The following is a 12,641-nucleotide window of genomic DNA, read 5'->3' on the forward strand; positions in this document are numbered from 1 at the left end:
GAAGCGCATAACACTAGGAAGCAAATCTCTTAAGAGCCCCAACATGCAAACAAGTTTGCTTAAATGTAGTCCTATGAATAGACCCATTGAAATCAATAGAATTACTCATGTGCATAAATTTAAGCATATGCAAAAGTACTTGAAGACAGGAGATTTAGCTCTTAATTATTTTAGGTTACGGAAGGAAATGGAGGCCACAGTTTCTCCCAGAACAGGTGACAAATCTGCTTAGAAAGGTAATGTGGAAGTGACATAAGGAAATGGTGTATGAGCAGTCTCATCCAGGAATATGTGAGCACACTGATGTTGTCATAGAGGATCCAGCTGGGGGACGGCTGATCTAGGTAATTATATTGCAAAATCTTTAGAGGAGACATCCCATACAAATTTTAGCGAATATAGATCCGGGACTCAAGGTGGCTGCCAGGTGCACAATTCACTCCAAATAATTTGTTAGACAAATCTCACCTCTTTCCCTATTTGTGAATTGTACAAGAGCAGTTTATGACTTTCTTAGATTTATTATTCAGAATTATTCCCTGAATGAAGGTGTATCATTTATGAGCAGTTCACTGTGAATGCCTGATATTTGGAATTTGGCATTCAATTTTGTTATGTTGGTTAGTCAGAGCAGAACACATCGTATGTTGTGTTTCTCTGAGTGGAAGTAACTCAGAGTCAGACTTACTATTGTAAATCATGATATTTCAGAATTGAAAATTCACTTTCCATTCCTATTTTGCAGTAATCGCAAGACATTTCACATAAACATTCTGGCTACAGGCAGAGTAATTCAAAATTAAAACATTATTAATTTCCTGGAATTATTTTGTCCTAGTATATCTCTGTTTATGTCCTATAATGTGTCTATTATTCAGCTATAACAAGAAGGCTTATCAAAAGACACATCACAATAAAAAAAAAAACAACAAWCCACAACTAATAGAGATAACTGTCCAGCTGCATAGTGGGATTCTGTGGAAAGTCCCATAGCTTATTCATCAGCACTACTATGTTGAGAACAAAATTTCCAAAAAGTGACACCATTGAAGATGTAAGCTTTGGCTTCAGTCAGAGGAGAGGTTAGAGAATGAAGAGACTCTTTTACATTGTGAGAGACTTTTTACTGTACACTCATAAAATGGGAGAAATTTCTGTCTTGGTCCTGCTTCTGAAGAACCACTTCCCGCATCACAGAAAAAAGTTTTTCATGGTTACCCTATTGCTGAAAAATCCTATAATAAACAGAAGAATATAAGAACATGATAAAAGCAGAGAAATCATTCTGAATCAGTTCCTAACATCCATTCTTTCATGGAGAAGAAGGAAATGGCTAAAGAATTGGAAGTGAGATACATAGGGAAATTACACTGCTCTTAACACAAGCGATATTTAGAAATATCTTAGCTCTGGCTTGCAGTCAGTCATCCTAACCATCTGCTCAGAACTGAACTTTTTCTTTTCCTTCAGTGTAGTTGAACTATATCAACATAAATAATTTCTTCAGGGAGTGTAAATGTACCGCTATGTATGGTTTGATGAAAGACTGAATCTTTGTATTCTTGGAGAGTAAGTCTTCCTGTAACAAGCAGCTAATGTTTGAACACGTCAAAGCAAGTTTTTTAGAAGAGTAGATAAGAGCACTTGAATGATTCTTACAAAGTGGTAACTGGCCCAAAAGAAAATGTTGCATACAGTAATTTATTCTAGGAGTTATATTTTCCTCGGCCTTGAAAAGAACTTTACCGTGACTCAGTATGTTGGTTTTAACTCCCACTCTCATTTAGAAATCCTGATCTAAGATATGGACCAACTGTACAAACAAACGTTTTGTTCATATAGGCAATATCACTGGCATAGACACTGGTAAGATAATAGCCAGATCCATATTAGGAATGGCTGGTAAAATAATGTCAATTTGAGGTGGGGTGTTTCTTCATATGTTTAGTTTTAACTATGCTGTTAAAAGCTATGCTGCAGAAGCCTTAATGTTTAAGCAACTATATGAATCTGAAAGCACTGTTATTAATAAAAATTCTTCTGCTTTTTGAATTGGCAAATGACACACCATCACAAAACATTTATTGCTAGTATAAGCTACAGCTGTGCTGGARGGGGACAGCTGCACTAACCCAGGGTCACTATCTCAGTACATGGCCTGTCCAAGGTCACTGTTTATACAGACATTCTAACACTTGGAATTATCACAATTTTATTGCAAAAATAATAATACTTAGTTCTAAGTAGTTAGTGCTCTAGCTGCTAGAATTAGAAGATTACAGGAGAAACTTTTTCTCCTTTTAAAAAGAAAAATGAAAAACCTCCCTTTCTGTCCAGAACCAACCCCCCTCCCCATGAGAAATATACATCAAGTTAAAAATAAGGATTCAAAAAATCAACATGTATAAGTCAAAGGACCTCCTTCCTTCTCATATGCTTATTATTATTTTGTAAAAATCTCATATTTCAGGTAGCCTGCCTCCTCACTTTCAAATACCTGAGGTTGACCATGCTGGAAATGCTGTCATTTCACCTCTGAGAGAATGATTAAATCTTCCTTCGAGGGGTGCCCCTTGATTGCCCCCTGGACTGGATCTGCCTCCACACTCAGCGAACGTGTGGGTAGAAAACATTCTTCTTTAGGACATGCAACATCCCGTGGGCCCAAACACATTGGGCATTCTTAGACGGTATTAATATGTAAGTAGGTGGTTAGGACCCTGCCAGGCATGTTTGGGCAGGCTGCCCGCAGACGGTATGCGGGGCCCTGGTGTGGATTGCGGCCAGGCACAAAGCGCTCTTGTCTGTTCCTGGGAATGCATTTCGAGCAAGTGAGGTACACATCCCTTTAGAAATCTGAGCAAGGCAAACTGTTCCGGTTCATGTTAAGAGGAAAAAGGAAATGAATAAACATTGTAAATCTTCATTAGCCCAGCAAGAGGAAGAGCACTCTCTCATGCATGATATAGGGTAACAGGAATAAAAGAGTAAAAGGAATTTTGTAGCTCTTCTCTGGAGCAAGAATCCCATGAAAATCCTGGAAAGATTCAGTTTTTGGCAGGTAAACTGAGGTACTTCAGGAGTGTTTGCTAATGCAGACATGCAAAACATGCAAATAAGAAAATTGATGTTTACTAGTGTCTGCTAATGCAGAAGCAGCAGCCTAGAATGAGACAGGGTTTGCATAGCCCTGTGGTAGCCCTGCAGCGGCAACATCGCTGGGTGGGGATTCAGCAGTTGCTGCATGCCCTTCGCCTGCCTCCGAACAGGTTGAGGCAGTCAGTTTGAGGCTGCAGCTGCCATGGCTTGGGGATGCATATTCTGATTCTGGAAAGTCATGTGACAGGTTTCTGATATGAGGTTTTGAAATTCTAGTTTATGGAAAAATGTGGAATATTTGGTTTCGTACTTAGGTGGAGGGAAAGGGAACACCAAATTACCAAATGACCATGCAAATAAGAAAATTTGTGTGTCGGAGAATTCTGGTCTAGCCTCCTCACCCTTTTCGTAAGTTATTGACTATGTATAAATACCTATTCCAAGGAAGTAATATGTATATAAGGACAATGTATTTGTAATCCCTACATGCACAGTAGCAATAGTTAAAATGTTATAGAGACAAGCCTCTGATGGTATTGCTGACAAGAGTGGTGGAAAAAGTCAACCGTACAGATGATATAACAAAATTATCTCAATGAATAAGGGTAGATTAATTGCACTAGGGCAAAGACTCAGACAAGGCAAAGTCATATACAAATAAGAGCAAAGATGGGAAGCATATGTAGCCAGATGGAAACTCAAAGCAGATGATGGAACAATTTAAGAGCAGAATGATCAAAGTTACAGATATAACCAGTTAGACCAGAAAATTCCAGAGAAGGAAGTAGTAGTGATAATGGGCAATACAATGAACAAGTGAAAAAGGCGACACTGTCACAGAAAAGACAAAGGCTACACTAGGTCTTGTTAATTGGAGTATCATGTATAATATAAGCAAGGCAGTTTTTCCGCTCTGTTTGACCCGGCTGAGACTTCGTCCAGGGAGCTGCATTTAGTTTGGGCTACCACATTTTTCAAAAGATACAGACAAATTAGAGGGACTTAAGAGAAGAACATCAAAAATGATAAAAGGTATTGAAAATAAGGCCCAGGAGGAAAGCTTAAGAGACTGAGATATGTTCAGTCTAGAGAAAAGAAGCCAAAAGGGAGACATAATAACTCTCTACAATTGCATAAAGGGGTGTTACAAAGAGGACAGGGACCAATTATTCTCATTAGTCAATGGGGACAAAACAAGAAGTAATGGACTTTAGCTGCATCATGGATAATATGGTTAAATATTGCAAAAAACTTTATAACTGTAAGAACAGAGAGGTCATGGTGCACACTGTCAAGGGGTTTTCCAGAATCTCCTCCACTGCAGCCACTTAGGGCTAGACTTAATGCCAATCCATCAGCAATGGTTTAAGTTTAATGAAATCAATCCTGACACAACACATGAGGGAAGGAGAAAAAAGACTGGGCTAAATGAGTTGCTTGGGATGTCTTTGCTGGTAAATAACTCTACGATTCTCTGATCCTGTGCAATACAATGAGAGGTTTATTTGCTATTGTTAATTTTTCCCCTGTCTGTAATCCCTGTCTTCATCTGAAAAAGAAAATGCACAGACATGTTTTCCAGGCTTAAATTAATATTGATATGTATCCACCTGATGTTTTCAGAGCTGTGACCATGTTTCACATCCTCAGATTGGTTGGTCACTAGTGTGTATTTAAGTATTAGCTGGGAACAAAAGCTTTTATGCTTCCAGCTGCAAGGCAATTCTTGGTTCTAAGTAGTGGCTGGTTCTGCTTGACACCTTTCTGCAGTGTGCTACAGGTAAGGGCAAGATTTTGCTTGGTCTTAGTGTTTAAAGTTCTTTCAACCACCCGTCCCCCACTTTTCATTAGGTAAGGAAAGCATAATTTATATGCTAAACCTACACATTCTCTACCTGGAGTAGGACAATTCCTAAAGTAAATCTCTTTCATGAACATGTTGCCCCTATCCCTGTGCCAGCTGCTTGCTAGACATCATTTATGTGGCTGGAGCTGTTAAAACTCAAGATAAAAAGACTGTGCATCAACATCTGCAAAATAAGCATTAGGACTAGTATCACTATTCAGGCCACTGACAGCTTATATTAATGACAAACTTTTTCAATTACTGCTAAGAAATTGCCAGTTTATAAATGCAAATCAGATTAATATTTAAGCCAAAATTCTGAGGTATCAATATGCAATTAAACAGAGAGGGGTTTTTTGTTTTTCTTTTTTGTTGTTTACTTCATTGAAATACTAAGTGTCCTCAAACCACTGCTTAATGACATAGACTGGAAATGAAGTAGTTGAACGAACCCCCTATATGGACATGTTCTGCCAACAACCATTCCGGTGCCAGCAATAAATTCCCAGACTAAACAGTTTAAATTTGGCATTCTCATTTGTGATGCTGTACTTATGCTACACTCACAAGATTGATTCTCTGAATTCAAAGTATTCTAGCAAATGAATTATTAGAAATATGAAGTTTTGGATGACAACCATATATCTAGGAGATTAATTTGATATTTGAACAGAACACTATCCTTATCAAGAAAAATTTGTGGTAGTTTGAACCATAATAACTACAGTCAGGGTCAGTCAGGTTTCCATTCTAATTCTTATTTTCAGGAGTTTAAATCCAATGCTGGCTGGAACCTGACAACAAGCTCTCAGAGGAGGTTAGAAGCTTTTTTTAGTGACTAAAGGAAATACTATTTTTCTGTACTAAATCTATGTGATTTTTCCTAAAGTTCACATGATTAAAAAAAAAAAATCTTATTCTTGTATAGCTAAAATGATTTTCAGTTAAAATTGGAATTTGTCCAAGGACTAGTTCAGAATGGTTTAGGTATTCTGAAAATGAAGAAGAAAGAGTATGAATGTTTAAAAATGGGCTGCAAAACAAAACAAACAGAAAAAGCTTCACAAGCATTTTTAAATGTGGACTTAATATGCATGTGTAGCAGCTGGATTGACACAATGGACCCTAACGGCTCCTTCAGGTTTCTTTCATACTGTATTATTCGCTCAGCAGTCAGAGTACCAAAAACAAATTTTGGGGGAAAAAGCCTATATTTTTGCAAACAGCTGCATTTAGACAATGACACAGGCGATGTTATCATATGACTGTCCCAATAGAAATGTGCACTTGTTTAATTCAAGTATTTAGTATCTAGATATAAGGTAGTCTGTGGGTTAGAATGGGATACAAGTCAGAGTAATATTTGGTCCAAGGGCTATGAAACCTTTAGCTGACAGATTCAATAACCAAAAATAATGTAGCCTTGCCCTTTATTTCCTCACCTGCCAGTTTCCAAAGACCATTCAAATTTAAAAAATGTTGCTTACATAACTAAGCTCATTTTCTTTTAGAAATATTGAAAGATGTTTTGGATTTATTGGGCAATTTTATTTGATTTATGAAAACCACTTTTGTCCACTCTACTCTTTTCTATTACAAGTAGAGTGTACTGTACTGGGAATACTGAGCTAATACCCTCGAGGAAGAGCATGTGACTGCAATTATTTATGAATTAACATGTCACAAATTTGAAGCTTTGAGTCAAACACATTTCCCAGCTGCACATTTGTGACTTGTGAGCTTGTAAATGGAACAGATGAAATAATGACTTGCTCTTCCTCTCTATTCCTGCTCTATGTTGGTTAGTTTACTTGCTGGATACATAAAGACAGGTAGGAGTACTTACACAGATATTTATCATTCACAGAGAGTGTAAATTAAACATGCCATTACTTTATCAGCTGTGATAATAAATACTTGATGGCAGAATATATTTCTCTACAAGTGATGCTATCATTGTTTTTAATATTCGTTTGCCTTTAGAGATATGAAAATAATTTCTGAATGCTAACGCTGCTTAATGTGCAGTGCAGGAGTAAAATCCTACAGCTAAAGAATGGACTGCTTAAAAAAGCAGAGTAACATGTGCTTAGTTAATGCTTTAACTTGATTTGTGCTTTGGGAGCCAAACAATAATTTGGCTGATATTATTAGATACATACTTGCTTGGTTTGTCCTGCAAACTTAAAAGTCAAGCTGAAATCAAACTCAGATGTCTTAATCGATAGCATAAACATAAAAGCAAGAAATATATGTAAAATACATATGGTTGTGATGTCAGATATAAACAAGTGTAGCTGATATACATATATACATATATTTGTTAGCTGGCTACGTAAGTTGAGATGAAAGCTCACTTTCAAGCATGACCTGTGATAAACAAATGCATATAAATAAACAATAAACCAAGATAACACTAGAATAACATCAATTAAAACAATTACAACAACTTCCAGTCATCATGAGGTATTGTTTCAGTTCCGTCTTAAAACAGGAAAAGCTCCCAATTGTTCTTAAATCAACTGGTAACTGATTCCACATTTGTGGAGCCTTGAAACAAAAAGCTTTTTATCCGTAGTTTGTATTCATTCTAGGACATGGTAGTTCCGCAGCCTGAATAGAGTGTAATGTATAAGCTGCTCTAAATGAATGTAGCAGGTTGAAATAGCAGACACTGATTGACACAGTACTCTAATTGCTATATTGTATACATATTTTAAAAGTAAGTCTTTGCATGGAAGAAAAAAGTCTGATCTAAAGTTGACACAACTGATCAAATCTATGGAATTTTACCTTTCATTTTCTATTATGCCAGATATACATGCATAAATACAGAAAAATATATACAATATGACGTGGAAAAAAGCCTTTGCATTCTGATAATCAGTCTGTGGTATTAGAAACATTACTAACTCCATCTCATTTGCAAATAGCATTCTAATTTGCAAATAGCAGGATATAAAAGAACTTGAAAGTGAAATTTTTATATATATATATATGTATATATATATATACATACACACATACATACACACACTTATTTGCTATCTCTTCTTTAAACTTATAAATAAACCATCAAAAGTTTTTTTATGCCCTTCAAAAGCATTTGTTTTTCAGGTGCTGATTTCCATGTTTTCCCTAGATAAGTTCTCAGGAGTCTGGAGAACTAGTAGGATTATGACATCAAAAGGGACAAAAGATTGGAAGTTGTTTAATGACAGGAGGATGGGACATTTAAATCATTCTCTTTAAACATTTTTTTCCCTCCTGTTAGCACTTCTAGGACTTAAATTCCTGACAAATACCTGAGAAAAAGGCCCCGTCAGCCCTTTGAGAAAAGACGCTGAACACCACCAATTGTAAAGTTCTCTAGAAATTCTTTATGAAAAAAAAGGAGTGTATCAAGATTTGATACTGCTAAAGTTAAAAATAAAACAAAGATAAAAGTGAGAAAGCTCAGTGGCTGTTATTTCTTTATAAATTATAAAGGTACTGCAAAGGACAGAGCAAAAAGGAGTAATTTTTATCCTTTTGCAGTCTTTTATAAAGGTCAGATGCAGGGGGTTGCTGCATTGCCATTGAACCCCCACCCAGAAAAACATTCTGAGAACAGAAGAAAGAAGGGTGGTGCACCTGGGAGGGCCAGATGCCTGGGTGAGAAAGGCGTTTTGGAAAAGAGCCTGTTGCCCACAGTGGACTACAGAATACAATAATCAAAAGCTGTGTCCGGGCAAGTCATGACTTTTGCAGACAGGTAGGACCTATGTCATGCCCTCGAATGGTCTGCACCCTTGGTGTGGGTAAGTAGGGTGTGCAGGGTACCGCGTGCTCACCATTTCACAGGCACATAGAGAGGCACAGGCAGAGCCTTGTTGTGGCCCAGCGTGCCGGCCAGCGCATCAGCTTGGCATTCATGATTTGGTACTGCCTGCTTCTCTCCGTTCAATGGAGGAGCGGAGCAAAGATAGTGTTTTAGCAGAAGCTAGACTGCTCTGACAGAGGAAAAGTGTCTATGCATGTGGATTTATGACCCTGGAGACTGAAAACCTGCTGGACCACAGCATTGCAAATGGAGGAAGAGGACAGTAGGTCATGCTTAATACTTTAGCAGAGATGGCTCACTTTCCAGCCAYGCTGAGCCCTACCTCCCATGCTGCTGTCTGCCACAATGCCCTTTTATTCTGGCTTCTTGCTAAGGAATAGGATTTTGAAATCTAATGCCTTACCTGTCCAAGAGGTGAACCATGTTATTTTTGACTCCCCAGCACCTGCAAAGCCACAGAATGCCACTCTCCTAGATGGCAAGCAATTTGGTCAGCCCAGCTGTCTGCAATAGCTAACAGAGTCCTGTTTTATCCTCACTGTTAAGTGCCTCATGTCTTATATAAAGAATCTTGTGTCTTCCTCTGTGAACACAGAAAAATCTCTGGAGGTGAAACACAGAACACCAAGGTCAAAGACTTGGCCCTGAGGAAAGTAAATGGACCACGTTGTACCCCTAATTTAAGGCAAGAACCTTAAATATTGAGGGAGGTCTTTATGGGGGATTTACATATCACCAATAGCCTGATATTTAAATCTGGAACAAGATTAAGGACTAACAAACCCAGAAAAAAGATATATTTAGTTTTGTTCATTCCTGCAGAGTAAAGAAATATGAAATGTTAAGTGGGAAATGATGAGGATTTTACTGCATGCATTACATCATGCAGTGATGCAATAACTGTAATAAGAAAACCCACAGTCAATTTTCGGTTCAAACACATCTACTAGCCAGTAGTACCAAAGCTAATTCTGATTACTGAGAACTGCTGATCAGAACTGGATCATTCCTGACATCAGCGAGGAGTTGGAAAAAAAATCTGAGTTTTACAAAGGACAGGCAGGATAGGAAGAGATTAATATACTGCTCTCACAGGGGTAGTAGGGTCTCTATGATGAATTAATGATATACAGTCTGCAAGCTCTGTAGACCCACAGCTCCACAGCACTGCATGTAAGAACACTGCTAGTTGGAATCTACACTTATATGGTTATATTATTCCTTAATGGGTGGCCTAATGCCCTTGACTCTTAGAGCCTTAAAAGACAATATAAAAATAAATGAAATAAAATGAAAACAAACAGCTGAAGAAAAGTCACGCAGAAGTGACAAACTGACAAAAATAGGCCAAATTTTGAGCCTAGCAATCACAGTAACATACCTTTAAACTTCGTGCCTGCATGAAAATCATCTTTTCTGAAATCAGGAGTCAGATGAATTGTCTGATACAGTAGCAGCACATCACCTAATGAGTGATGAAAGTTCCCAGCTACAGGATAGTATTTTGCAGTTACATGGCGACTCTGTGTTAACTCCATTGGAAACTAAGATAGCTCTGCAGCAACCCTGAGCTACTGCTGTGGCATTATAATTTTATAAAACAGTCAGTCAATAACTTATTTCCAAAGGGTCTCAGAATGGCAGTTATAACTGTCTCTATTTTTGCTACTTCAGCATCTATATTGTTGCGCAGTTCCTTCCCTGGCACTAATTTATGATTGCTGATAGAAACCAAGCAGCTCTGATCTTCTTTCTCTGAGTATATCTGGTGATTCTGTCCTTAATTAAACACAGTGATTCTTCACAATGGAAGGAGAAAAGTGAGAAGAATTTTCTGAAGTCTAAGTTGTTTCTTTCCATTCATACAAAAGAAAACAAGAATTTTGTTTCTTGTTATTGAAAAAACTATGGCTATGTTTTTTGAAGACTCTACTCCCAATACAGAAATAACATTTTATACTAAGCAACCCACAATTTACTAGATGAGAAATCACATTTTCAGTAACAGAAGACTAACCTTGAAATTTCAGCTGAATTCTTTAGTTAAGATATTCCAAAGGCAAACAATGTGTCCTTTTTAAGTTTCACAGCAGGAAAGTCTTTCAGATGTTTGCAAATGAAATTTTAAGAAAGGGCATCTGAGCCCTTCCAGCAATAAAACTAAGGCAAGCAGAGTCCTCTATGACTGTCCAGGTTAGCCAGAGAGGATCTAATTCCCTACCCAGATGAAAAATCATGATTATCTCTATAAACTGCCTAAGTTCTGTGCTCACAGCTGAGAAAGAGGAGAGTCAAAGAAATCCACTTCTCCAGGGTAAGAAGAGACTGATGACCAGGTGATAGATGGGAAAAGCTAGGACAAAGAAGAGTAAGAGCAAAAGGTGGTTGTGAGAGAATATCTGAAATTCACTGCCGATTTGTGAGAGGATAAAGGAGATGTAGGCTGGAACATATGTGAGGGAAAAAAGAACTGTAGTGGTCTTAATACCTGCTGGCAACATGGGGTTGAGGCAGTAGAAAGAATCAGCTTGACGGAAAACAGCTGAGATGGAAATAGGGCCCAAACTGTTCACCTGATATAGTCAGAAGTTTGCTGGGTAATTCCAGTACTGTTAGGCCAAGCTATCTGCAGCATGACTACGGTCCTGAAGCACTCATTTTAAGGGTTCTCCAAAGTCACAGAAGCTCCAGTTGTCCACCTAATTTTAAGTATTTACTAGATGAATGAAAATTAGGAGCGTAGTTGTCCATAACTCCCTCTAGAAGAGAAACAGACACTTCTGAAGAGTAAATCCTGGACTACATAGCCTGAACTGCCTTTTCAGGACATGAGGATCTCTATCATTGCTTACAGAGGAAGTCTAGGGAAAGTTTCAGCACACCTCTGGTATGCATGGACAATGGGTTTCATYCTCTGTAGAGGAAGAAAGTTCTGTGGGATTGCATGTTTCTAAGAACAAAAAGTCCATTAAAATGAGTGGGTAAGTAAATCTTAAAAGACAGAGGTGTTTCTGCAACTAGTTTTTGGAACTGAAGTGTCATGGTGAATCTAAGGAAACATACTAGATGGAAAGGGAAAGAGTTAGCAAGGCAAGTGGGCTGAAACAGATATTGAACCATGATTCCAGAAGGGTAGAAATCAGTAAATTAGGAAGAGGACTAGGATTCAGATACTCCAGGTAACTTCAGATCTTACCTGCCAGATAACCCTGGCAGCCAAATCATGAGGACAGAGGGACAGAAGAAGAATTTGGTATTACAAAAGAAAATGCCTGATGAAGCAACTAACTTCACTTGTTCATTCACTTGCAAGTTGAGGCTTTTATTTTTTGCTGATTTGCTACCATTCAAATCATAACACATACAGAAAGACCAGGCTTAAATAGATTATTTGACTGATATTTTTCAATTTCTCTGCAAACTAACTTGCTACGGAAGATAATGGTCTGCCTGAAAAACTGTTCTTTCAGACCTCTGACAGGAGCCACAGTGAAATTGAGAGAGGTCAAAAGAAGTCAGCTGCCATTTTCGCTCCCATTTTTTATGGAAATGGGCAACAGATTGGTGAAGACATTGCAAAGGCTCTAAGGCAATCACTCTTTCAATTTGTCCAATATTAGTTTCAATAAGAACTGAGAACAGACRCAATTGCCAGCAGCCCCTAGTTGATTTGTTAAGGCTCACTCTTGCCCACTTCAAATCACCTTTGACATTTACGAGCTCAACTTTGCAAACATCATTTGAGTATTATTATTTTATTTGATGCCTCTATTATATCAGTGCCTAGGCTACCATAGTGCTAAAAATGATGCATAGGTATCAAGCATACCATTGTTTCTTATATCTCCACTTTGAGGACRACAAGGAAGTTTT

The sequence above is a fragment of the Apteryx rowi genome, unplaced genomic scaffold, assembly GCF_003343035.1.
Source record: "Apteryx rowi isolate R43461 unplaced genomic scaffold, aptRow1 scaffold_268, whole genome shotgun sequence".
NCBI classification, from domain to species: Eukaryota; Metazoa; Chordata; class Aves; order Apterygiformes; family Apterygidae; genus Apteryx; species Apteryx rowi.